This window comes from Oncorhynchus gorbuscha, unplaced genomic scaffold (assembly GCF_021184085.1).
Source record: "Oncorhynchus gorbuscha isolate QuinsamMale2020 ecotype Even-year unplaced genomic scaffold, OgorEven_v1.0 Un_scaffold_981, whole genome shotgun sequence".
In the NCBI taxonomy this organism is placed as follows: domain Eukaryota; kingdom Metazoa; phylum Chordata; class Actinopteri; order Salmoniformes; family Salmonidae; genus Oncorhynchus; species Oncorhynchus gorbuscha.
Window position 1 is genome coordinate 37,372 of NW_025745904.1, and position 22,565 is coordinate 59,936.

The window sequence follows — 22,565 nt, forward strand, 5'->3', positions numbered from 1 at the left end:
TTTTACTGCTCTACACATGGAGCTTTGCAGCACCATGCTGTGATAGCTGATATCTGTAACAGTCCTGCACTCTATACACACTTATAGACAGAGTGCTGCTTCTCCAATTTCAAACCTAACCACGTTAAATGCTCCCCTCTCTAAAGCTGCCGAATTTCACTTTGTTGATGCAAGCCACGCATGACTCTGATGCAGCCAGGACTGCTTTGCTGGAGTCTACATGGACCACACTTGTTAATCAATCAATCAATCAATCAAATGTATTTACAAAGCCCTTTTTACATCAGCAGTGCTTATACAGAAATCAGCCTAAAACCCTAAACAGCAAGTAATGCAGATGTAGAGGCATGGTGGCTAAGTCTAGTTTTGACCTTTTTTAATCAGCAACTGGTTCAGAATAAACTTAGTTTAGTGGGCTGGCTCTATGGCCAATTGATCAGACAATTAGGCTACAAGGAGTTATTGATAACAGCAGAAAATGTAGACAAACACTGTACTCTACATTTATTTCCAGATATTGTATGCTGCCACTGTTAGTACAGTTCCTCACTGTCACATGGACTCAGTGCTCTGCTTTGTCTTGTGCTGAGGATGGCACCTGCTGCTGGATCCCTGTTTATCCTCTCTTTATAATCATTAGCAGGACTCTAAGGCTCAAGTGAACCTGAAGCGGTGGCCAGGGCAATCCCATGCTGCTTGGTTAGCGCATCACTCTCAAATTAAACCCCTCGTTTGCCTCGTGGTCTGCCCTGACCACGGAGACGTCAATCCACCTGCCCTCTACAAACAGACATTTCCAGGCATCTCCCAGGGGTTGTAGTGACCTTTTACCTGAGGCTCCTTCCTACTTCCTGTGGGGGTTCTGATGCTGCTGGCTCTACCTGCTGCTCTCTAGGAGAAGAAGCATCAGCATCACACAAGTCTGTCTGACAGCAGCACCCTACTCAGCTGTCAGAACACATTGATTCTCAAAGCAGGAGGAAGCCTAAGCACCCGGTGAAGAAGTTGCAACTCAAGTGAATCCATAGTAACACCTACTGGCTCGTTATGGTTCTCTACTTTTATGTAACAGCATTCATGTCTTCCATATTAAGGTGGACTTCATAGACCAGTAAATGGATGCTGTTTTTGACTGTGCAATACACCACATAGCTCCATTATACTTGTCTGGACCTGCAGGCTGTTGAGGGTTTTACTATACTGTAGTTGTGGCATTCTCATTAGAAGGATAGCTGTTTAATTGGCTGAGCTTGATTAAGTGATATTTCAGAAACTGATATTAATTACGGGCTGCTGAACAGTTTGGCGATCAATGCTCTATAATGAAGATGCGTAGGCTAATTAATTGGTCATGTGGACTGGTGAGAGACTCATCCTGAAACGATTGATAGTAACAGAGTGATGCTTGATAGTGTTTGGCAGGCTGCCAATATGAGCACCTGTATTAAACCACATTCTCACAGTATTTTGTCACTCTGGAATCAGATCAGTTTGTATTGAGACTGTTTGGTCATGAAGGCCTATTTCTGTGTGCTTGAATCTGTTTTTTCCTGATTGGAAAGATGTGGCTCGTGTTACAGTCAGCACTACCTATATCTCTGAGTGATTTGTTTCAACATTTTGTTAAAAGTTTTAAAAAGATTGACATCACACAGTGCTGTCAATTCAGACTCAATACTCAATTTATAATATTGAATTCTTTGCTCATATCGAAAGATTTGTGACTGGCCATAGAAATATGATCTATAGATTCTATTTCTATGCAATTGGCTCTTTCTAGAGTCTGGAGAGAATTATGCTTCTGCATATAAATTATAGACATTTATTCATCTCCATTTTGATTGGAAAGCTTTATTGATTAACAAAATGTGCAGCACAAAATGGGACATTTCTCATTTGATATGAATTGACTTGTTTTAATGGCGGCAGCATCTCATTAAAAACGCCTGAACTGCCTTCACTCATTCATTATGGAGACTGCTGAAAATGGTCAGTTTAAACAGTTATTTAAAGTTAAAGGAATCAAATTAAATCAAAGTTCAAAACAAATCTAATAAACCTTTATAAACACAAACTTCCTCCAGGCTCAAAGCTCATTGCCTTTAAAACGAATTCTGTACATAAAGACAAACTCTGCAGTGATTTGATTGAGTCCCCAGAACACTGTGGCTCCACACTGACCTTCCTTTAGGGAAATACAAGGAGTGTTTAGACTGGACTTGTTCACCCTCCATGCATGAATGGAACGATGTCGTTTTCCAATTAGCTTATGCGACTATGTTGGGTTTCCCAGTGAGTGCTTTGAATTAGATTTGAATTCCACAGTGGGCAAACTTCACTGTCATGCACATATTTCACTGTCTGGGAGACAGTATATCGACTGATGTGCTCCAGAAGTCAGAAGTGCAATACACAATGAGGAACACTGTGTGTAGCGTGTGCATAGTGTTTTCTTACGCATACTTTTGATACATAAACATTTTTTCGATCATAAAAGATAAGATATATATCACTGTTTAATATTGGAGGAACTAACATGCAGTAATTAAGCAGATAATAGTGCTCTAGTTTCTATAAGGCATGAGGGGATGTGATATATGGATAATATACCATGACCAAGGGCTGCTCTTTTCACGATGCAACGCGGAGTGCCTGGAGACAGTCCTTAGCCGTGGTAAATTGGCCATAAACCATAAACCCCCAAAGTGCCTTATTGCTATTATAAACTGATTACCAACGTAATTAGAGAAGTAAAAATAAATGTTAAGACATACCCGTGGCATACGTTATGATGTACCTGTGGCATACGTACCTGTGGCATACGGTCTGATATACCACAGCTGTCAGCCAATCAGCATTCAGGGCTCAAACCACCCAGTTTATAATGGTGAATGATGTTGCTTTCTCAGTCTCGACCATAGTTGTCAATGAGGTATGAGCACAATACTATTGTTCTACTACTCTGTCCTTAATCAATCAAATCAACAGAATGTGTCAAATCTTTATTTGAAGTGCATTTTAAATCGCAACACACAACATTAAAACAACTAAATGAAAGAGAAATTAGCTCTTTAATATTGGTTGTTTCCAGTCACCAGTATAATGATCTAATTCATCCTCCTGGTATACCGAGTCCCTGTACACTGCTCAGTCATAATTCTCTCCTGAGGCAGAAGCACATTAATCACCTCATTGCTTTGGTTTGGCAGGTGTCCTTCCTATGACACGCACAGATTAATGATTTAAGTAACCCAATTAATCTGCGTAGAGTTGGCTAAAAAGACCGTGTCCCAAAGTAAGCAGAGAAAACAAATGAAATGGAAATGTTGACAGAGTGAGAAATCATGGTAAAACTTTAAACTGGTTTCAATCTTGTTTTATATTGTTGTGAAGAACAGTTGTAATTGTTTTGTTTGTGAGCGTATTGAGTCTGTGGTCCCACTTTGCTGTAATCCAATTGGCTTTTCTTCTAAACAGGTCAGCCATATTGTTTGAGTGGAAAAGCCTGAAACCCCAAATCCTGCCCTCCCTTTGACTCATATCATTTTAACCAGACTAATATTGCTCTAGTTTCTACTGTATCATGATGATCCTAACCAGACTAATAGTGATCTCTAGTTTCTCTAGTTTCTACTGTATCATGATGATCCTAACCAGACTAATAGTGCTCTAGTTTCTACTGTATCATGATGATCCTAACCAGACTAATAGTGCTCTAGTTTCTACTGTATCATGATGATCCTAACCAGACTAATAGTGCTCTAGTTTCTACTGTATCATGATGATCCTAACCAGACTAATAGTGCTCTAGTTTCTACTGTATCATGATGATCCTAACCAGACTAATAGTGCTCTAGTTTCTACTGTATCATGATGATCCTAACCAGACTAATAGTGCTCTAGTTTCTACTGTATCATGATGATCCTAACCAGACTAATAGTGCTCTAGTTTCTACTGTATCATGATGATCCTAACCAGACTAATAGTGCTCTAGTTTCTACTGTATCATGATGATCCTAACCAGACTAATAGTGCTCTAGTTTCTACTGTATCATGATGATCCTAACCAGACTAATATTGCTCTAGTTTCTACTGTATCATGATGATCCTAACCAGACTAATAGTGCTCTAGTTTCTACTGTATCATGATGATCCTAACCAGACTAATAGTGCTCTAGTTTCTACTGTATCATGATGATCCTAACCAGACTAATAGTGCTCTAGTTTCTACTGTATCATGATGATCCTAACCAGACTAATAGTGCTCTAGTTTCTACTGTATCATGATGATCCTAACCAGACTAATAGTGCTCTAGTTTCTACTGTATCATGATGATCCTAACCAGACTAATAGTGCTCTAGTTTCTACTGTATCATGATGATCCTAACCAGACTAATATTGCTCTAGTTTCTACTGTATCATGATGATCCTAACCAGACTAATATTGCTCTAGTTTCTACTGTATCATGATGATCCTAACCAGACTAATAGTGCTCTAGTTTCTACTGTATCATGATGATCCTAACCAGACTAATAGTGCTCTAGTTTCTACTGTATCATGATGATCCTAACCAGACTAATAGTGCTCTAGTTTCTACTGTATCATGATGATCCTAACCAGACTAATAGTGCTCTAGTTTCTACTGTATCATGATGATCCTAACCAGACTAATAGTGCTCTAGTTTCTACTGTATCATGATGATCCTAACCAGACTAATATTGCTCTAGTTTCTACTGTATCATGATGATCCTAACCAGACTAATAGTGCTCTAGTTTCTACTGTATCATGATGATCCTAACCAGACTAATATTGCTCTAGTTTCTACTGTATCATGATGATCCTAACCAGACTAATATTGCTCTAGTTTCTACTGTATCATGATGATCCTAACCAGACTAATATTGCTCTAGTTTCTACTGTATCATGATGATCCTAACCAGACTAATAGTGCTCTAGTTTCTACTGTATCATGATGATCCTAACCAGACTAATATTGCTCTAGTTTCTACTGTATCATGATGATCCTAACCAGACTAATAGTGCTCTAGTTTCTACTGTATCATGATGATCCTAACCAGACTAATAGTGCTCTAGTTTCTACTGTATCATGATGATCCTAACCAGACTAATAGTGCTCTAGTTTCTACTGTATCATGATGATCCTAACCAGACTAATATTGCTCTAGTTTCTACTGTATCATGATGACTAATAGTGCTCTAGTTTCTACTGTATCATGATGATCCTAACCAGACTAATAGTGCTCTAGTTTCTACTGTATCATGATGATCCTAACCAGACTAATAGTGCTCTGGTTTCTACTACTGTATCATGATGATCCTAACCAGACTAATAGTGCTCTAGTTTCTACTGTATCATGATGATCCTAACCAGACTAATAGTGCTCTAGTTTCTACTGTATCATGATGATCCTAACCAGACTAATAGTGCTCTAGTTTCTACTGTATCATGATGATCCTAACCAGACTAATAGTGCTCTAGCTCTGTATCATGATGTTTCTACTGTATCATGATGATCCTAACCAGACTAATAGTGCTCTAGTTTCTACTGTATCATGATGATCCTAACCAGACTAATAGTGCTCTAGTTTCTACTGTATCATGATGATCCTAACCAGACTAATAGTGCTCTAGTTTCTACTGTATCATGATGATCCTAACCAGACTAATAGTGCTCTAGTTTCTACTGTATCATGATGATCCCAGACTAATAGTGCTCTAGACTGTATCAATATCCTAACCAGACTAATAGTGCTCTAGTTTCTACTGTATCATGATGATCCTAACCAGACTAATAGTGCTCTAGTATCATGATGATCCTAACCAGACTAATAGTGCTCTCATGATGATCCTAACCAGACTAATAGTGCTCTAGTTTCTACTGTATCTGTATCATGATGATCCTAACCAGACTAATAGTGCTCTAGTTTCTACTGTATCATGATGATCCTAACCAGACTAATAGTGCTCTAGTTTCTACTGTATCATGATGATCCTAACCAGTTTCTACTAATAGACTAATAGCTCTAGTTTCTACTGTATCATGATGATCCTAACCAGACTAATAGTGCTCTAGTTTCTACTGTATCATGATGATCCTAACCAGACTAATAGTGCTCTAGTTTCTACTGTATCATGATGATCCTAACCAGACTAATAGTGCTCTAGTTTCTACTGTATCATGATGATCCTAACCAGACTAATAGTGCTCTAGTTTCTACTGTATCATGATGATCCTAACCAGACTAATAGTGCTCTAGTTTCTACTGTATCATGATGATCCTAACCAGACTAATAGTGCTCTAGTTTCTACTGTATCATGATGATCCTAACCAGACTAATAGTGCTCTAGTTTCTACTGTATCATGATGATCCTAACCAGACTAATAGTGCTAACCAGACTAGTTTCTCTAGTTTCTACTGTATCATGATGATCCTAACCAGACTAATAGTGTTTCTACTAGTTTCTACTGTATCATGATGATCCTAACCAGACTAATAGTGCTCTAGTTTCTACTGTATCATGATGATCCTAACCAGACTAATAGTGCTCTAGTTTCTACTGTATCATGATGATCCTAACCAGACTAATAGTGCTCTAGTTTCTACTGTATCATGATGATCCTAACCAGACTAATAGTGCTCTAGTTTCTACTGTATCATGATGATCCTAACCAGACTAATAGTGCTCTAGTTTCTACTGTATCATGATGATCCTAACCAGACTAATAGTGCTCTAGTTTCTACTGTATCATGATGATCCTAACCAGACTAATAGTGCTCTAGTTTCTACTGTATCATGATGATCCTAACCAGACTAATAGTGCTCTAGTTTCTACTGTATCATGATGATCCTAACCAGACTAATAGTGCTCTAGTTTCTACTGTATCATGATCATGATGATCTAACCAGACTAATAGTGCTCTAGTTTCTACTGTATCATGATGATCCTAACCAGACTAATAGTGCTCTAGTTTCTATCTGTATCATGATGATCCTAACCAGACTAATAGTGCTCGTATCATGATGATCCTAACCAGACTAATAGTATCATGATGATCCTAACCAGACTAATAGTGCTCTAGTTTCTACTGTATCATGATGATCCTAACCAGACTAATAGTGCTCTAGTTTCTACTGTATCATGATGATCCTAACCAGACTAATAGTGCTCTAGTTTCTACTGTATCATGATGATCCTAACCAGACTAATAGTGCTCTAGTTTCTACTGTATCATGATGATCCTAACCAGACTAATAGTGCTCTAGTTTCTACTGTATCATGATGATCCTAACCAGACTAATAGTGCTCTAGTTTCTACTGTATCATGATGATCCTAACCAGACTAATAGTGCTCTAGTTTCTACTGTATCATGATGATCCTAACCAGACTAATATTGCTCTAGTTTCTACTGTATCAGTAATATTTTCTACTGTATCATGATGATCCTAACCAGACTAATAGTGCTCTAGTTTCTACTGCTCTAGTTTCATCATGATGATCCTAACCAGACTAATAGTGCTCTAGTTTCTACTGTATCATGATGATCCTAACCAGACTAATAGTGCTCTAGTTTCTACTGTATCATGATGATCCTAACCAGACTAATAGTGCTACTGTTTCTACTGTATCATGATGATCCTAACCAGACTAATAGTGCTCTATTTCTACTGATGATTCTACTGTATCATGATGATCCTAACCAGACTAATAGTGCTCTAGTTTCTACTGTATCATGATGATCCTAACCAGACTAATAGTGCTCTAGTTTCTACTGTATCATGATGATCCTAACCAGACTAATATGATCCTAACTCTAATTTCTACTGTATCATGATGATCCTAACCAGACTAATAGTGCTCTAGTTTCTACTGTATCATGATGATCCTAACCAGACTAATATTGCTCTAGTTTCTACTGTATCATGATGATCCTAACCAGACTAATATTGCTCTAGTTTCTACTGTATCATGATGATCCTAACCAGACTAATATGCTCTAGTTTCTACTGTATCATGATGATCCTAACCAGACTAATATTGCTCTAGTTTCTACTGTATCATGATGATCCTAACCAGACTAATATTGCAGACATGATGATAACCAGACTAATATTGCTCTAGTTTCTACTGTATCATGATGATCCTAACCAGACTAATAGTGCTCTAGTTTCTACTGTACCATGATGATCCTAACCAGACTAATATTGCTCTAGTTTCTACCGTATCAAGGTGAATACCTTCTCTTTGATACACACATGATGAAATGACTTAAATTCTAAATGTAAATGATCCTCTTCCCCTGCATCAAATGCTGAAGAAAAGTAAAAAGGTACTTCAAACGGAGATATGGCCAGCAAGATGGATGGCAGAGCACTATGGATCACTTCTCTAGGACACTCTGGGAAGAGGAACAAAAGAAGTTCACCCTTGAGCTGAGTCATGTGAATATGATGTACTAGTGTTGTAGAAAGGAACTCTAAGGGGCCAGACATAGTACTTGGGAGTCTGAAGTACAATGATGTTTCATCCAGTGTTGCAGTAGTTCTCCAGGTGCAGGAGATATTTAAGTTTAGCCCCCAGTGGTTTAATGTAGGATCTCGGCAGAGGGGGCTCTGATCCAAGACCCGTTCATTAGAGTGCAACTTCTCTTTGAAGCACATATGATGACCTAGGAATGTTGAACTTTAATGATTGGGAAAAAGCTGACCTTAGACCAGAGTGCTCTGATTGGATTCCCCTCTGCCTGAGGAGCGAGGAGGGCTTTTAGGTTGGGATCTGGGTAGAGAACTGATCTAGGGTCAGTTCAATGTGTTTTCTTTGAAGAATGAGTTGGGCCAGGATTGTTGTCAGTCTTATGACTTTAGGGTCACATTCCCCTTATGACGCTACATGACCAGAAGTATGTGGGCACCTACTCGTCAAACATCTCATTCTAAAATTGTGGGCATTAATATGGAGATGGTTCCCCCCTTTGCTGTTGTAACAGCCTTCACTCTTCTGGGAAGGTTTTCCACTAGCTGTTGGAACAGAGGTCAGGGCTCTGTACAGGCCAGTGAAGTTCTTCCACACCGATCACAACAAACCATTTCTGTATGGACCTCACTTTGTGTACGGGGGGCATCGTCATGCTGAAACAGGAAAGTGCCTTCACCAAACTGTTGCCACGAAGTTGGAAGTACAGAATCGTCTAGAATATCAATGTATGCTGTAGCGTTAAGATTTCCCTTCATTGGAACTAAGGGGACTAGCCTGAACCATGAAAACAGCCCCAGACCATTTTTGTTCCTCCTCCACCAAACTTTACAGATGGCACTATGCTTTGGGGCAGGTATCGTTCTTCTGGCATCCGCCAAACCTAGATTTGTCCGTCGGACTGCCAGATGATGAAGCGTGATTCATCACTCCAGAGAACACGTTTCCACTGCTCCAGAGTCCAATGGCAGCGAGCTTTACACCACTCCAGCCGACACTTGGCATTGTGCATGGTGATCTTAGGCTTGTGTGCGGCTGCTCGGCCATGGAAACCCATTTCATGAAGCTCCCGACGAACAACTTGTGTGCTGACGTTGCTTACAGAGGCAGTTTAGAACTCTGTAGTGAGTGTTGCAACTGAGGACAGACTATTTTTAGACGCTAAGCGCTTCAGCACTCGGCAGGTCCCGTTCTGTGAGCTTGTGTGGCCTACCACTTTGCGTCTGAGCTGTTGTTACTCAAAGACGTTTCCACTTCATAATAACAGCACTTACAGTTGATCGAGGCAGCTCTAGCAGGGTAGAAATGTGACGAAAGACTTGTTGGAAAGGTGGCATCCTATGACAGTGCCACATTGAAAGTCACTGAGCTCTTCAGTAAGGCCATTCTGCTGCCAATGTTTGTCTATGGAGATTGCACGGCTGTGTGCTTGATATGTATAAACCTATAAGCAACTGGTGTAGCTGAAATAGCCAAATCCACTAATTTGAAGTGGTGTCCACATACTTTTGGGTATATAGTGTATCTCCCAGCACCCAGCTCACCCAGACCTCTGTTTGCAACACTGGGTGGGGACCACTGCTTCACAGAAAAACACTGAGGGTGCACTTCAATAGCCATAGCTTGGCAGTGTGTGGACACAGACCAGGGTAATGTTGAGGTATGAGCAGGTCTAAAATAGATCAAATGACTTCACAGTGCTGTATTTGTATTAATGAATGATTAGATCTGTTATTCTGTTAATAAAATAGGACATTACGTGATACACCAGATCAGTATCTCAGCAATTACAATGCTTGTTTTAGACTGGGCTGTGCGTGTTGCTCAATTTCCTTTCGCGTTGGAGAAACAGGAAGGGATTTCCGGGGGCTGACAGAAATGGGACTTGGGTCTGATTTGAACCAAAATCCTATATGCCTGTCTACCACAGGATATAAAATCCATCTTATCATGGCCTGTCTGTGTGCTTTTGATGGTGTGCAGATGTGGCTGGGCATCTATTTGAATAAATCCATTGAATACTGTAAACACCATGAATTAGTTTAGGCAGGTCCTAAGAAACACCAGACTAATAAAATGTATTTTCATAACAATAGAATGGCACATTGAGTTTGTTACGTCCAAATAGAATGAAATCATTAGTTATTATTTTGTTCAATAAATAGACAAGACACACCGACTGGATCACAGTGAACACACACATATTTTGTAGTAAGAATATAATGAAATATAACAGAATAAAATACTACTAATCTTTTCCCCACAACTTCCCTCACAGCAAGGTGTGTAACCATTGTCATGTAAAAAAGGGATATTTGGAAACCGAGCCCGAGGCAAGCCCATTCTTTTTTCATCCCATTAGTAAATAATAGCAATCTATATTTTCAAAAGAATGTGAATCTCATGTTCATATTTCACAACCTCTGCAGGCTTTTGGAGTTGCCTTTACGCTATCGAGCAAAATAATAGGCCTACGCTTGATTTAGGCTACATTATTGCATGCTAAATGTTTCTGATCAGTGAGAGATGAGCATACAGAGCTATACCACCAACTTATTTGCCCAGCCAGAGAATTAACCTCATGTACAGACAGAGATTGTGTGAAACAAAATCACATCGATTAGCAGAAAAAAACGTGTAGGCTAATGAACACAGTTAGTCATCACTTCTTGTAGGCTATTTGCTGCTGTTTTTCACTAAATGAACATGACATCCACTGTCCCACTAACTTTACCATCAAATCTATATTGAGATGTGTTGATGGAAATATGGTGTGTTTTCAGTGCATGTAGATGACATGAGGTACAGTATGTCCAACAGAGAACACAGAACACTGCTCAAACAGAGCCCTTCTCCTTTCATCTCGTTGGCTGTTGTCCGTCTCAATGTATTCCAGCGGAATCCGCTGGGTTCTAAGGCATTGTTGGATTTGGAATGTGTGACTGTTCAGGCCAGTGGAAGCCTTGTGTATGGAATCTGCTGTGTGATTGTCGTGGTAACGGGCTTAGTTGAGCTTGGTGTTTGCAGGAGCTAGATAGCAGGGGCTGGAATAGGGCTACGGTTGGAGCCTTGGCATCCATTAGGAGCTCAATGTTAGTCCTCCTTCCCCCTCAATGGATTTCTGTCGTTCCTGCTGCAGTTATACACTACAGTATAGCTGAAACATGAGTCCTTGTGGCATACATACAGGCCAATAAGGGGTTCTCTCTCGCTCCTACTTTTGAATCGTTTGTATTTTCCTGTCCTCTCTCTGACCAGAGTGGTGAGTTTATGCGTGATGGATATTCGGCTGGAGCGGGAAGGAACTGCATTACCGAGATATGATGGCATAATAAAGCTGTCATCTCTGTAGTAAATGTGTTATGGAAATGCGTTGTGGCTGGAGAAGACAAAGGAAGCAACCAACGCTGTGTTATGTAGGCACAGAGATGAATGACCTGGTGAAGCTACAGTTTATCTTAGTTAGCTTTTATAAGGAAAATCTAAATCTATTGTGTGGATAAATCCAGAGCTATATATAGCCCTAGTATCCCTCAGTGCTACCTTACTGTAGAATCCTCTTTATTGCTCATCTAGACAAGACCGGTATGATACGTCTGGCATATTGATTGGTCTCCTCAATGCTTATATCTGGAATGAATATTAATGTCGAAATATTAGTTTGCATAATAGACATGTAATAGAATCCCCCTAAATAGTCTACATACAATACAACAATACAAGTACTTTACATTTCAGTATAACTGGCCAAACACAATTCCTCAAGATAATTGACCTACATTTGGTAACAAAGGCGAGAAACATTATTTTCATTGTTTGGTGTGTCGCCCCACCCCGACTGCTTAGAGAGGGTTTTATATTATTGTTATTAACAGTGCTTAACAGTGGAAATATAGGTCAATCTCTACAAAACCAGACACTCTTTCCAATGCTTTAGACATGGTCATAAATCCTGTTTTGAATAGCTTACTTGTCATTGGTCAATGTTTAATGTGGCTTATGAATCATCATTGTAAGAGCAAGGGATAATTGAGGAAAGTTAGGGTTATTGCTAGGTTTAGGGTTGAGCTGGGGTGTGGACATGAAGCTAGGTTTAGGGTTGAGCTGGGGTGTGGACATGAAGCTAGGTTTAGGGTTGAGCTGGGGTGTGGACATGGAGCTGGGGTGTGGACATGAAGCTAGGTTTAGGGTTGAGCTGGGGTGTGGAAATGAAGCTAGGTTTAGGGTTGAGCTGGGGCGTGGACATGAAGCTAGGTTTAGGGTTGAGCTGGGGCGTGGACATGAAGCTAGGTTTAGGGTTGAGCTGGGGCGTGGACATGAAGCTAGGTTTAGGGTTGAGCTGGGGCGTGGACATGAAGCTAGGTTTAGGGTTGAGCTGGGGTGTGGACATGAAGCTAGGTTTAGGGTTGAGCTGGGCGTGGACATGAAGCTAGGTTTAGGGTTGAGCTGGGCGTGGACATGAAGCTAGGTTTAGGGTTGAGGGGGCGTGGACATGAAGCTAGGTTTAGGAGCTGGGGCGTGGACATGAAGCTAGGTTTAGGGTTGAGCTGGGGCGTGGACATGAAGCTAGGTTTAGGGTTGAGCTGGGGTGTGGACATGAAGCTAGGTTTAGGGTTGAGCTGGGCCAGGGGGTAAACCCATATTACTCACGCACTCTGTAAAATAAACAACTATTCTCTTTTCCTGTCAGTCTGTAAATGCTCTGCCTGCAGGTTCAATGTTAGGTATTTTGAAGCGGTATTTGTTCCCTTAAAGTCTCTGCTTCAACTTATCTTGACTGTCATCAGGTGACATGGGTAATCAATCAGTTATGTCTAGAATGGCTCAGGCAAAACACTATTTGTCATACAGAAGTGTACCTAAAGTTTTTCTCTCACTTGCACCATCCAATTACATTTATTAAAAGGGAATTTTCTGTCCAGAACCATTCACCTGTCAAGAAATAGACAGTTTTATAATTTTAAATTAGAGACTTGTGTGTAAAGAGAGGGTCTGGCTGAGTGTGTTTCCAGGGGTCCCCTGAGGGGGTTGACTGGCTATAGGGAGAGGGTCTGGCTGGGTGTGTTTCCAGGGGTCCCCTAAGGGGTTGACTTGCTATAGGGAGAGGGTCTGTCTGGCTGGGTGTGTTTCCAGGGGTCCCCTGAGGGGGTTGACTGGCTATAGGGAGAGGGTCTGGCTGGGTGTGTTTCCAGGGGTCCCCTGAGGGGGTTGACTGGCTATAGGGAGAGTGTCTGGCTGGGTTTGTTTCCAGGGGTCCCCTGAGGGGGTTGACTGGCTATAGGGAGAGGGCCTGGCTGGGTGTGTTTCCAGGGGTCCCCTAAGGGTGTTGACTGGGTACAAGGAGCGGGCCTGGCTGGGTAGGTTACATGGTACTAGCCACAGGGAGGGCTTTGGGGGATGGCACAGACTTATCTACTCCAGACAGAGGACTGCAGATCAGTCTTAACGGGGATAGGGGTTGTCTCAATTGGAAAAATTAGATCTCCAATGTCCTCTGTGCTGAGCTGTTGTTTTCAGAGATGCCGCACAGATAAACCAATACAGGTATTCACAGGGCCTGGAGTGTTCTGGTCCATGTTGGAGTGTGAGGGAGAGTGGATGATCCAATACGACAGCTTCTACTAGAGGTCGACCGATTATGATTTTTCAACGCCGATACTGATACCGATTTATTGGAGGACCAAAAAAGCTGCTACCGATTTAATCACAGGATATAATTTTTTTTTAAATATATTTTTTATGTATTTGTAATAATTACAACAATACTGAATGAACACTTATTTTAACTTAATATAATACATCAATAAAATCAATTTAGCCTCAAGTAAATAATGAAACATGTTCAATTTGGTTTAAATAATGCAAAAACAAAGTGTTTGAGAAGAAAGTACAAGTGCAATATGTGCCATGTAAGAAAGCTAACGTTTCAGTTCCTTGCTCAGAACATGAGAACATATGAAAGCTGGTGGTTCCTTTTAACATGAGTCTTCAATATTCCGAGGTAATAAGTTTTAGGTTGTAGTTATTATAGGAATTATAGGACTATTTCCCTCTATACCATTTGTATTTAATTAACCGTTGACTATTGAATGTTCTTATAGTCACTTTAGTATTGCCAGTGTAACAGTATAGCTTCGGTCCCTCTCCTCGCTCCTCCCTGGGCTCGGACCAGCAACACAATGACAACAGCCACCACATCGAAGCAGCGTTACCCATGCAGAGCAAGGAAACAACCACCCCAAGGCTCAGAGCGAGTAGCGCGTGTTAACTAGCCAGCCATTTCACTTCGGTTACACCAGCCTCATCTCGGGAGTTGATAGGCTTGAAGTCATAAACAGCGCAATGCTTGACGCACAACGAAGAGCTGCTGGCAAAACTCACGAGAGTGCTATTTGAATGAATGTTTACGCGCCTGCTTCTGCCTACCACCGCTCAGTCGGATACTTAGATACTTGTATGCTCAGTCAGATTATATGCAACGCAGGACACGCTAGATAATATCTAGTAATATCATCAACCATGTGTAGTTATTATGATTGATTGTTTTTTATAAGATAAGTTTAATGCTAGCTAGCAACTTACCTTGGCTTACTGCATTTGCGTAACAGACAGTCTCCTTGTGGAGTGCAACGAGAGAGAGAGGCAGGTCGTTATTGCGTAGGACTAGTTAACTGTAAGTTTGCAAGATTGGATCCCCCGAGCTGACAAGGTGAAAAGCTGACAAGGTGAAAATCTGTCATTCTGCCCCTGAACGAGGCAGTTAACCCACCGTTTCTAGGCCGTCATTGAATATAAGAATGTGTTCTTAACTGACTTACCTGGTTAAATAAAGATTAAATAAAGGTGTAAAAAAATATTTAAAAAATAAATACATTTGCAAATCGGTGCCCAAAAATAACGATTTCCGATTGTTATGAAAACTTGAAATCAACCCTAATTAATCGGCCATTCCGATTAATCGGTCGACCTCTAGCTTCTACCACCAGGCCATCAGACTGTTGAATAGATAATCCTAGCTGTCTGCCTGCACAGACCTGCACCGTAGAGACTATTTGCACTCTTACTACACATCCAACCCGTACACACACTTACACAGACACACTTACAGACTGCTGTTCTATTATATCATATTTATTCGACTGAGTGATTCATACTTTTCAACAACATCAACAGAGACATATTACTTAACCAGGACAACAGGTTTCTGGATCAGACTCCCTCCCATGTAGAAGGTGCTGCAGGACAACAGGTTTCTGGATCAGATTCCCTCCCATGTAGAAGGTGCTGCAGGACAACAGGTTTCTGGATCAGATTCCCTCCCATGTAGAAGGTGCTGCAGGACAACAGGTTTCTGGATCAGACTCCCTCCCATGTAGAAGGTGCTGCAGGACAACAGGTTTCTGGATCAGACTCCCTCCCATGTAGAAGGTGCTCCAGGACAACAGGTTTCTGGATCAGACTCCCTCCCATGTAGAAGGTGCTCCAGAACAACAGGTTTCTGGATCAGATTCCCTCCCATGTAGAAGGTGCTCCAGGACAACAGGTTTCTGGATCAGATTCCCTCCCATGTAGAAGGTGCTCCAGAACAACAGGTTTCTGGATCAGATTCCTTCCATGTAGAAGGTGCTGCAGAACAACAGGTTTCTGGATCAGTTTCCCTCCCATGTAGAAGGTGCTGCAGAACAACAGGTTTCTGGATCAGATTCCCTCCATGTAGAATGTGTGGCAGAATACACATAAAGAAGAAATTAAGATGGAGCCAGTCATTTCTCTCTCCACAGTGCAACCCTGTTAACTTGCATTGCTGCCTGATTGATCGAATGGACACACAAATAATTTCTCACTGCCTTAAAAACCATACGCTCCATTAAGAGTGTTAGAATGTATACAGCTATGAGAAATGTCTAATGTATACAGCTATGAGAAATGTCTAATGTATCTTCCATCACACACAAGCTAAATGATGGGTATGTCAGGAGAAGGGGATAGTGAGCCGTAGCCGGTTTTCGTCTTTTAAGCTTGTCATGCAAATAACTGTCAAGTCTCCTGTCAGAAGATGATGATATGAACACCAGCCCTGTTTTCACATTACTGAGACGTGTCCTAAGGGACATTGTGAATGTGTCATTAATACTGTATGGATAAGCACAGTTAAATGTTTCTGAGAGTTTTGTCTTTGAAATGGGCAACGCGCCATATTATAGATCCTGTTGGGGGGCCATGTGTTCCCAAAAGCTGCTTTTCCCTCAACCTCAACCTCGTCCTCTTTCTCCCTTTTTCTTTCTTTCTTCCTCTCTTTTAAAGAAAAATCTTTCTCCCTCCCATCTTCAAGTTCTGTCCTATTTGGTTCTGTATGTTCATTGGTTGAATATCTTTAAGGGGAAAGAGTTAAGCCATTTACTGTTGTAGTATGGGCTGTCAGGTTGCTGTGGTGATGCACATTATATTCTAATGGAAGGAAAATGTTCCAGGAGCCAAATCTCAGCTGGGATTTGATGTGTGTTATTTTCCCTGGGAGAGAAATGGAGAAAATACCATTACTCCATCAGTATTGGTTATAGAAACAATGTCAGGGGGCTTTATACTCTCTATCCCACATTTACATTTACATTTAAGTCATTTAGCAGACGCTCTTATCCAGAGCGACTTACAAATTGGTGCATTCACCTTATGACATCCAGTGGGACAGTCACTTAACAATAGTGCATCTAAAACTTAGGGGGGTGGGGTGAGAGGGATTACTTTAACCCATAGTGTACTACTGTATATACCAATATTGCATAACCTATTATGTTTGAATCTGTGGAGCAATATAGATGCAAATTATCAGAGCCTAGCTTGTCCAATATAAAAATGTTCTTCCAATTTGTAGTCATAATCTTCCAATATGTTATGCTATAAAGAGATGTCATATTATAATAACGTATGGTTACCATGAGAAGATCCTTCGTAATCATGATGGGGATGATAATCAATACTTCCTCTGTTTTTCTCTCAACAGGAGAGGGGGAACTGATGAGTCAGAGGGGAGGATAGATGAGTGACAGACACTACTAGTGGGTTCCAGACACACAAATCCAAACCAAGAAGGTACAGTCATCTTCCTCTCTTCACAACATGTTGTTCCCTGAACATTTCATAAAGGTACAGGACCTCTCCTGTTCTTCTACATGGAAACGTATTGCATGTGTAAAGGACAGGTAACACAATACTCTACTCAGCAAACTGGATGCAGTTTATCACAGTGTCATCCGTTTTGTTACTAAAATACCTTATACATACCCACCACTGCGACCTGTATGCTCTAGTCGGCTGGCCCTCGCTACATATTTGTCGCCAGACCCACTGGCTCAGGGTCATCTACAAGTCCATGCTAGGTAAAGCTCCGCCTTATCTCACTGGTCACGATGGCAAAACCCACCCGAAGCACGCGCTCCAGCAGGTGTATCTCACTGATCATTCTTTAGTCCTGTCATGTTCCCTGATTGGTCACACGCAGTATGTGCTACAGATGTGGGATCGTAATTTGATCACCCTTTTCAAGGAGAACTTTGCTCCAATGCATAACATTTAAAACTAAGTGTATTTGAGGTTTAAAAAGGCTTCTGAATTTTGTAATTTCCACTTTTCAATTTTAGACTTTAAATGTATCAACCCCTACAAAAATGTCCATGAATTATAATTCACATAATAATTCACATTTCCTCTTGTTGAAGGATTTTTTCCCCCCTGCTTTAGCAAACAGTCTCAAATTTAAGATCCGACATACAGGTCTTTATTTATTTGCAATCTGGTACAGTATGTGCAACATTAATACCAAGGCCAAGGAGCTGAGTAGGTCTTCTAGTAATGGTATAGCTGGGATATGTTCTCTCTTGGTTAGAAAAATAAGTCTTAACAGTGCCATCTTTGGCTTTGACAAATGTTTCTCAGAGAGTACTGAACTTGTAAAGTTCTCTCTTTTCTTTCTCTCCTCTTTCTTTCTCTTTCTTATCCACTGGAAGTAAAAAGCAGGACCATAGTTTTAAACTTAGTTTAGTCTGTCCTTGCCCTCGAGGGCTTGTATTTTCTCAGCCTCTGAGAGAACCACTTCCCCTAGGAAATCAATGCTTGACAGTAAAATATGGTCACATTATGAATGTCTCGGTCTGGTATTCCGTGGGTAAAAGTCCTTATCATGCAAAAACAGCCATGAAGATTAGAGTGAAATTATTAAAAAGGGTTTAAGCCTTAAACGGTTCACTGGGAATCACTCAGTGAGATTTATAGACCTGCCTCATTATACTAGAGTGCTTTGTCTTGTCGTCTCTCACACAGACACACACACACACTTCTCTACAAAGCAACGAAACGACTAGCTCAAGAACTTTGAGAGCGGCAGACATCAGTCATGGCCTCAAATCAACTTCACATTGCTCAACTTCACATAGCATAAAGGCACACGCCACCCCAAAACAACAGAACTACACTTCCCCCTCAAACCCATGACAACCATTGCCACATAACCTATCAGAAAGGAGAAGAGAAAAGAAAACGGCCCATAGTGTTTGAAACACCCTCCTCGCCGCCTCGCACCCGGCACTTGAAACTGCCAATCAGATTAGGAATTTCCCGCATGACTAAAGTAAGGTTGTGTCCCATAGGGCTCTGGTCAATAGTAGTGCACTATATAAGGAATAGGATGCCGTTTGAGACTCAGTCCAAGTAATTAGTATGAATGCTATTCTAATCTGGCTAATAAATGAGCACAGTAAAATAGGTTAGTTAAAAGGGGCAGTCTGCAGTTTCAAGCCCTATCCCTCAGCCTTTTTACCGAAACAGTGGTGTTGTAACAATTGTTCCAACTGCAGATTGCCCCTTTAAGGGGGTTCTGAGTACCTCTCTGGGAGTAGCTATGAATCTAATAGCCTTCATTAGTTGGAATGGGTCCCTGATGGACACACACTGTTGTTGTCTTCCTAGGTCCCACATTCGTTTCCAGGAAGTGTCTGGATCATCATTTGAGTACACAGTAGAGGCTAAATCCTAACTTCCGTCTAAACTGAATTTTCACTTAGTCAGGCATTGATGTCAATGGGAGACTAAATATACATTTGACCCCAGTGGAATTTAGAATACTTGCATATGTGAGAACATTTTCTTGATGACTAACAATTGGGTGAAAAGTATTTTCAACCGATGTCTTTGAATTCTCTTCAATTATGTCAATTGATTCAGTCAATGGGTTTTCTAACTATGCATGTCATAGCACGTTTTACACTTCCTGGGTTTGTAGGATTGTCTTTTGACATTTCTTGCAGTCATCTGTGCCGTGTACGGCCAATTCTTTTTAACTGTAATGGTTGCTATGTGACAGCCATAAGCAGTGACGGCCTCAATCACCCTGGCCCTGTTTTATTCTGAGTGAGGACTGACTAAACTCAGCTCCCACCAAAACACGTTCCCCCAAATGTAAATGACCTGTTCAGCGTGGAGATTTGATCCATGGATCCCTATAATGGAAGAGGATTTAATAAGAGGTTAATAAGGTTCCTGAAGGAAGGAAGACCATTTAATAAGAGGTTAATAAGGTTCCTGAAGGAAGACCATTTAATAAGAGGTTAATAAGGTTCCTGAAGGAAGACCATTTAATAAGAGGTTAATAAGGTTCCTGAAGGAAGACCATTTAATAAGAGGTTAATAAGGTTCCTGAAGGAAGGAAGACCATTTAATAAGAGGTTAATAAGGTTCCTGAAGGAAGGAAGACCATTTAATAAGGTTCCTGAAGGAAGGAAGACCATTTAATAAGGTTAATAAGGTTCCTGAAGGAAGGAAGACTATTTAATAAGGTTCCTGAAGGAAGGAAGACCATTTAATAAGGTTCCTGAAGGAAGGAAGACCATTTAATAAGGTTCCTGAAGGAAGGAAGACCATTTAATAAGGTTCCTGAAGGAAGGAAGACCATTTAATAAGGTTCCTGAAGGAAGGAAGACCATTTAATAAGGTTCCTGAAGGAAGGAAGACCATTTAATAAGGTTCCTGAAGGAAGGAAGACCATTTAATAAGGTTCCTGAAGGAAGGAAGACCATTTAATAAGGTTCCTGAAGGAAGGAAGACCATTTAATAAGGTTCCTGAAGGAAGGAAGACCATTTAATAAGGTTCCTGAAGGAAGGAAGACCATTTAATAAGGTTCCTGAAGGAAGGAAGACCATTTAATAAGGTTCCTGAAGGAAGGAAGACCATTTAATAAGGTTCCTGAAGGAAGGAAGACCATTTAATAAGGTTCCTGAAGGAAGGAAGACCATTTAATAAGGTTCCTGAAGGAAGGAAGACCATTTAATAAGGTTCCTGAAGGAAGGAAGACCATTTAATAAGGTTCCTGAAGGAAGGAAGACCATTTAATAAGAGGTTAATAAGGTGCCTGAAGGAAGGAAGTCACTTTCTTTTTTTTCTCGTAACTTTAAAATGGCTTTCTGTCTAGTATTTTCAATTTAGATTTATCTGGTGTTACCATGCATCCATGGAAATCTAATTACACTTCCGTTATAGTCCATGTGCCACATTTAAAGTATTAAAGCATGTAAATTGAAAGTCGTTCACTCTCTAAGGCTTTGAGAGATGGATAATACTACTTTGAGACACTTGTCAATGGAAGTGCATGATGGAAGTCCATTTTAATGGATCTTTTATGGGTTTATATGGTGTTGGATTGTCAGTGTATGACTGACATGTTATTGAATTGATGACAATGATTTCTGAGGTTGCCTCTTTGTATGCGTGTAATGATGGTTCATTAATTTCTTCCCAATACCCTCAATCTGCAATAAGTGTATTTTTTTTAAAACTTCTGTACATGTTTTTCATGACAAGAATATCTATAATATGACATGTCTTGGCTACAGCCAGTGTATTCATTTTTTACATGAGGTGTAGTCTCACCAAGAACAATGAACTGTGATGATGATGTCACCCATTGAATGAAATGACAACTGACCCTTGACCCAATGACATTCTTTTTGAAAATCAATATTTTGGCTCCTTTGTGTCTGTCGTTAGACCATGCATTGATTCTAGCCTGTGGAGCTTATGTACATTTTGAGTCCGACTGTGTTGCCCTTAATTAATTCTTCATCTCAGACCCTGTTAGATTATGTCCCAACAAGACCAAAACAAAGCTGCTTATACAAAGCTAATATAACACATATATTAGACGTAGTTAAACCTGTCGATCTGTGCCATGACATTTTTTAAAAAGTGTAATTTAAATAAAAGAATGAGGTCATTTCACAGAGGTTGGCGACAGTTTTCGTTTTTAGGGAGGAAAGATTTTTCTCTGTGTCTAAGAAGATGGAGGAGGAACCGTATCAACTATGAAAGTCTCCACTGCATACAGATGTAGGCTGTTAATTTGATCACCCTGTTGCAGAACAACTTTCCTGCATTGTAGGATATTTTCAACTTGCAGTGTATTTGAGGTTAAAAAAGGCTTCTGGAGATTGTAATTTCCACTTGGACATTTCAGACATGATTTGTCCCTTACACAAAATGTATCAACCCCTAGAAAAAGGTGCATTAATTATAACTGACATTTCATGTTTCTGCAGCATTATTTTCCAGCTGTAGCAAATTGGCTCAAATAAAGAGCCTACATTTGTACCTACATCTACAGCTGTCAGAAGTCTCCGTCCTACGATCTTAGTAAAAAGGTGAGGAACGTGGCAGTACGTTGAACTTGAGCTACTTACAGCATGTCAGCCTTTTTGCTCCATCAGGCTCAGAAACTGTAGTTGGTGAGGAATATAGGAAGACATTCCAGTTACACACGAGTTTATGGCTGATATAGGGATTTTCCACCTACAAGTTCTACTGAACATGATAGTGGCCTTAGTTATACCTTTGGTAACGTTGATGGTAACGTCCATGGTGAGAGACCGTTCAGCTGAGTCACCACCAAGCCTCACTAGTTTACATCTCATGCACTTGTCATATAGGGAAGTGAAATCATGAAAAATGACAAACCTCTGACCTAATCGTTTGAACTGAAATGAACTGGTCTGGCGATATGGAATATGCTACATTCACA

General features: G+C 40.5%; 1 protein-coding gene across 8 annotated transcripts in view; it reads left to right on the forward strand.

The window, feature by feature from the left end:
* Positions 1–22,565, forward strand: part of LOC124020908 (PTB domain-containing engulfment adapter protein 1-like) — a 39,119-nt gene that overhangs the window by 1,322 nt on the left and 15,232 nt on the right. For 6 of the 8 annotated variants that reach the window (XM_046336217.1, XM_046336216.1, XM_046336219.1 and 3 more), the window contains exon 2: positions 17,504–17,592. The exons of 1 other annotated variant lie outside the window; for it this stretch is intronic. The gene's annotated coding sequence lies outside the window, so the exon portion shown is untranslated. Of the gene's footprint in view, positions 1–17,503; positions 17,593–22,086; positions 22,189–22,565 lie in introns of all 8 variants that reach the window. One more of the 8 variants, XM_046336215.1, reaches the window with a different exon arrangement.